This window comes from Anolis carolinensis, chromosome 6, assembly GCF_035594765.1.
Source record: "Anolis carolinensis isolate JA03-04 chromosome 6, rAnoCar3.1.pri, whole genome shotgun sequence".
Lineage (NCBI taxonomy): Eukaryota > Metazoa > Chordata > Lepidosauria > Squamata > Dactyloidae > Anolis > Anolis carolinensis.
Genome location: NC_085846.1, coordinates 19,798,909 through 19,804,972, shown reverse-complemented (window position 1 = coordinate 19,804,972; position 6,064 = coordinate 19,798,909).

The following is a 6,064-nucleotide window of genomic DNA, read 5'->3' as shown; positions in this document are numbered from 1 at the left end:
CAGTGCTTGTCTGAGCATCCACCTTGAACAAATGTCCTTTGAGCATCCTCTTTCAACAGATTGTCTGAGGAGGTTGGAAGCTTGAAGATTGAAAATGTCTCCCCTTCAACCTGCAGGTTTCTACAGAGTGCTTGAGAATCGCAAATGAAGACAGAGATGAAGCACTGAGTTTATCTGAGCCACAAGTTTTCGTGCTATTTTAGCCTTCCTCACTTCAACTTGGATTGCTGTTCTTTTTATTCCTCATCCTGACTGACTACACAATGCACTTCAGTGCACATTTCTGATGTTAGTACAGCTTGCCCTTGGTATTCACTGGAATTTGGTCCCAGACTTCCCATGGATACCAAAATCCATAGATGTGCAAGTCCCATTATATCCAATGGTGTAGTAAAATGATGTATCTTCTATATCAATGGCAAAACCAAGCTTTGCTATTTGGTTTTTTTTTTTAAATCTCTAACTGGATAGCTGATACAGAATTCATGGATATGAAGGGTCGGCTACACTTTCAGTATCCTGCACTGTTCATTATATTAGCTAGAGTGGGTGGAAGCCATATAATTAAATTAAATTAATAAAGTTTGACACCACTTTTACAGCCATGGTTCAATGCTGTGGAGTCTTGGGAGTTGTAGTTTCACAAAGTCTTTAGCCTGTTCTACCAAAGGTCACTGGTACCTTGCCAAACTACAACTCCCAGGATTTCAGAGCACTGAGACCATTCTAAAATGCTTAATATTTGTGCATGGACTTTATAATGCAAAGAAATCAAGAGAAGAAAATAACTTACAAAGGGCTTCTTAAGCTGAGCCTTTGCAAAAGTCATCTTCAGGTTAGGGTAATTCCCTAATTTTAAGCATGTAATGGATTAGTATAATTTAATATCCGGCATATATGGGGGACCTTTTAATCTTGGTATGCAAGATTTCTGGCAGTGGAGAAGAAAACAGTTAGGCTGGCAAGCTGGCAAAATTCTCATGGGACAGAACATCCACTGATAAGCTAGAGAAGGAATTTCAAACAGTTTTAATTCCTTGCATAAAATGTCATAGCCTTCCTTTCATATGCTCAAGGTGGTATGGAAAGAAGTAAAAATAAACCACTGCAAACAAAGCAGAATGAATAATAATTACTATTTTTGTATCCCGCCTCCATCTCCCCGACGGGACGTGGAGATGGCTTACACAGGGACTAGCCCAAAAACAACAAGATATCATTACCTCCAACAGTAATTAAAAGATTAATTTAAAACAATATAACAAAGGTATAAACAACATAACAGTTACTTTAAAAGCCTGAGCATCGATTGCTACATACAGCAGAGGGTGACTAGTGCAAGAGCTCTGAAAGATCCATAGGTAAAATCAGGGCAAATAGGGAAAGAACAAGGGAACAGTTCCATTAAAGTGGTAATATAGAGTGAGGAACAGTGATAAAGTGCCGTACATATTTGTAAACAGATTGCATGTTTGATGGGCTTATTCACTCAAATGTGCACCGGAACATCCATGTTTTCAGCTCCCAGCAGAAGATGGCCAATGAAGGAGCCAACCTAATCTCCCTGGGGAGAGAGTTCCAGAGCCGAGGGGGGGGGGGGGACCACCAAGAAGGCCCTCTCCCTCGTCCCCACCAGCCATGCTTGGGACAGAGGTGGGAGCGAAAAAAGAGCCTCCCCGGAAGATCTTGGGGCCTGCGCAGGTTTGTAGGGGAGGAGGCGATCGCGGAGATAGGCAGGTCCTGAACCATTTAAGGCTTTATAGGTAATAACCTGCACCTTGAATTGGGCCTGGAAACTTATGGGTAGCCAGTGGAGCTGCTTGAACAGGAGGGTTGACTGCTCTCTGTAGCTTGCTCCCGTTATTAATCTGGCTGCTGATCTTTGTACCAGCTGTAGTTTCCGAACCGTCGTCAAAGGCAGACCCATGTAGAGTGCATTGCAGTAATCCAACCTGGAGGTAACTAAGGCGTGGACCACCATGGCCAAGTCAGACTTCACAAGGTACAGTCGCAGCTGGTGCACAAGCTTTAACTGTGCAAAGGCCCTCCTGGTCACCGCCAACACCTGAACATCAAGCATCAGCGTTGAGTCCAGGAGGACCCCCAAGCTGCAGACCTGTGTCTTAAGGGGGAGTGCAACCCCGTCGAGTGCAGGTTGCCACCCTATGCCCCGATTGACCACACGACTGACCTGGAGGACCTCTGTCTTGTCAGGATTAAGTTTCAGCTTATTTGCCCTCATCCAGTCCATCACAGCGGCCAGGCATCAATCAAGGACCCGAGGGGCTTCCTTTGAATTTGGTGGAAAAGAGTAGTAGAGTTGAGTGTCATCTGCATAAAGATGGCATCCAACTCCAAAACTCTGGATGACCTCACCCAGTGGTTTCATGTAGATGTTAAAAAGCATGGGAGACAAAATGGAACCTTGCGGGACCCCACAGGACAATGGCCAGGGTTCCGAGCAGGAGTCTCCCAGCTTCACCAACTGGGAACGGCCTTTCAGGAAGGAGCGGAGCCATTGCAAGCAACGCCCCCAATACTTATTTCGGAGAGCCTCCCCAGAAGGATACCATGCTCGATGGTATTGAAAGCTGCTGAGATGTCCAAGAGAACGAATAATGTCACACTCCCCCATCAAGTTCTCTGCGGAGGTCATCCACCAAGGTGACCAAAGCTGCCTCGATACTGTGACCGGGCCTGAACCCAGGCTGTGAAGGATCTAGATAATTAGTCTCTACCAGGAACCCCTGGAGCTGCGAAGCGACCACCCGCTCCAGAACCTTGCCCAAAAAGGGAAGGTTTGAAATTGGCCAGTAGTTGTTAAGTACCTACGGATTGAGGGACACCTTTTTCAGGATCGGTTTAACCAATGCCTATTTTAAGGTAGATGGAAAAAGTCCCTGATCCAGTGAGGCATTTATTATCCTCACAAACCAATTTACCAGCCCCCTACTGGCAAGTTTGGGCAAGGATCTGAAGCGCATGTGGTCGCCCTCACAGCTCCAAGGATCCCCTCGATGTCATCAAGGCAAATAGTCTGAAACGAATCCATTAACATGAAGAATACTAAGGAAGCAAAACGTCCCAAGTTGAAGACCAAGAGATGTATTTTTCATACTGGAAGCACGACAAAACCACAGATAAAATATCACTTCTTAATTTCTTCACATCATGTCCATACGCCACCATTGCCTCAAATCTTGTCTGATCGTGGAATCTAAGCAGGGTCAGCCCTGGTTAGTACTCGGGTGGGAGACTGGCAAGGAAAATCTGGTGCTGTGGGCTATATTTCAGATGAAGGAATCGGCAAACCACCTCTGAGAATTCCTTGCCTCAGAAAACTACACTACATGAGGTCACTATAATTAGCCAATACTTTCAATACTAAAATATTCAAGTGAGCTCAAAGTCACTTTTTAGAAATTAATCAACAGTCCCGATATATCCCAAAACAGAAAATCTCATAAAAATATTACCAAGTCCTTGACATGACTCAGTTGTTGCACTCTGCTCCTGATATTTTCCTAACATGTTTCAATAGTGCCTGTGGTTCTTCGATTATGCCTACATAAGAACACACTCCATATAATACAGCCAGTCTTAATCAATAAACACATTGAACATGGCATTGCGCGTTGTATGCGTATGTGCTTTCAAGCAGCCTGTCAAATGATAGTGACCCCATTTAATTCCTACTTTTTCAAAAGGAAGGAACACCTAGAGGTCATTTTTCCAGTTCCTTTCTCTGAAATATACCTCGGTATATTGTATATTGGTATAGTGTGGACTCCCATCCAAGTACTAGTCGGAGCTCACCTTGCTTAGCTTTCAAGATCAGACAGGATCCATTACACTTAGGCTACCCTTGAATCCAGCAGTCTTATGATTTCAGTAGTCAAATGGCAGTGGGGTGTACATAAGCCTTCACTGACACAAACTTTGTTTCATACCCAACATTAATTAAACTTGTATAACATTATTTTGGAAGACTAAGTGTATTAAGTATATGAAATATAAATGAGTTTCATACATAGACTTGGGGCCCAATTCAAAGATTATGCACTTATATGTAAGTACAAATATTCCAACCCACCCAAAACAATTCCAAAATCCAAAACACTTGTCTCAAGCTTGTTCTAATATTATTTAGGGGAGAAACACTCTGGCTGGATAACCCACCTTCAATTGATGCAAGGGGCAATGCAATATTTGGGTGAAACATCAGGAGAGCATGCTTCTGGAACATTTCCATGCAGTCTGGAAAATGCACAACAACCCAGTGATTCTGGCCAAGAAAGCCTTCCGACAACACAATGCAATATTTATGTATTTTTCTCATTCAATGATACGTTTGGAAGGGGAAAAAAATCAGGGCAAGCAGACCAGAAAAGGCAAATGCTGATGTTAACATGAGATGAGATTAATGCTGGAATGCAACTACTGATGTTTGCTGCCCAAAACATTTCGGAAAGCCATCTCTTCTCTTTTGTGAGAGGTAATATGGCCCTTCTACACCTTTTGCACCTCTTGATAGCAGGCCACTCTCCAAAACAATAGTGAGAGAGCCAGGTGATACAAAAAGTCCTTGGGCTATCCTTTCCTTTCAACAACTTCCTGGAACCAAATTGAAACTCAGATAATATAGTTGGAGGGAATACCAAGGCCCATGTTGCTTGCAATTGGTGTGGGGGCAACGACAAAGGAAATAAAATAAAGCCAGATGGGGAGGAGATGAGACCCATTCCCAACCAATAGGATCCCACCAGGTTTAGGTAAGCTCAAAAGAGATGGCAAAAAGGTGGAGTTTTGAGCAAGAGGTGGTCTAGATGTTTCCTCTGTGCAACCAGCTACATTCAAGACAAGATGTGCATGTTTGGACATAACAAGGGGACATGCTAGATCTCTTCTCAAGGTAGGGCAAGGCAAGGGGAGCTGAATATAGCCCAAGAGTGTTGGGTTGAGGACCCAATTTATATCATTTTCTATCCAGATTTTGTGAGGTGGGGGGAAGTGGGGAAAGGAAAGAGATACTTGAAATCTATTAACTATTTTCTTGCCTCTCTCTCGTTTTTAGAACAACTTTAGCACTGCTCTTAAGTATTCATAGAATAAGATTTGGCAAAAAAAGTTTGCAAAGTTCCCATACTTTGGTTTGCAGACAGAGCTACAGCCTTGAAAAGAAAGGGTTCTTTTTCACTCATCTGCACACAGAGGAATATTTTAAAATGGGGGTAAAGCACATCTGTTGCTGCAAATAAAAGAGCTAAAACAGAGAAGCTGTCCCAATCAGATTAACTTTGGTTATTTTTTAACACTGTTTTCCAAGCCACAGAACACTATCAAAATGCATCCAAGTAATAATCTAACCCAGTACTTTAAAAAAAATAGGAGAAAAAACTATTGCAAACATTTTATTTATTGTGTCAGAATAATAATATAATAATAACCTTATTTTTGTACCCCACCTCCATCTCCCCACAGGGACTCTGGGTGGCTTACATGGGGCCAAGCCCAAATTACCACAATGAACAGAATAAAATACATTCACAATAAAAACACCATTAACATTTAACATTACACAGATCAAACCAACATTTAACAGCAATGTAATGGTAAGTAAAACAGCCAAATGAAAACAGTGCAACAGGTTAAGATAATAAAAAGGCTGGGCAGTGGTGCAAAAAGTGCATGATTAAAATCTAATGAGTTAGATAAAGGTGCTGTAATAAAAAAGAGAATTCAAGGTGGAATAAACGAGGAGAGTAATTTCCAAATTAGTATAATGCCAAGTTTTTTAACTTTGTCTTTTCAATACATTACAACTGTACCCTCGGTTCGCTTCTGACACAATTAGGAATTGTGGGAGTTGAAGTTCAAACACCTGGTGGGCCCAAGTTTGCCCATGCCTGGTGTAAATGCACCCAAAGAGGACACACTTCCATGATCTAGCAGCAAAGAAGATGGAGCCAATGCAACGATGCAGGAACTTTTGGCATTTAAAAAAATACTGCAGTAATAGCTGTTGACCAGCAGGAGGAGCTACCTATCCTGCTTAGATTTGCCT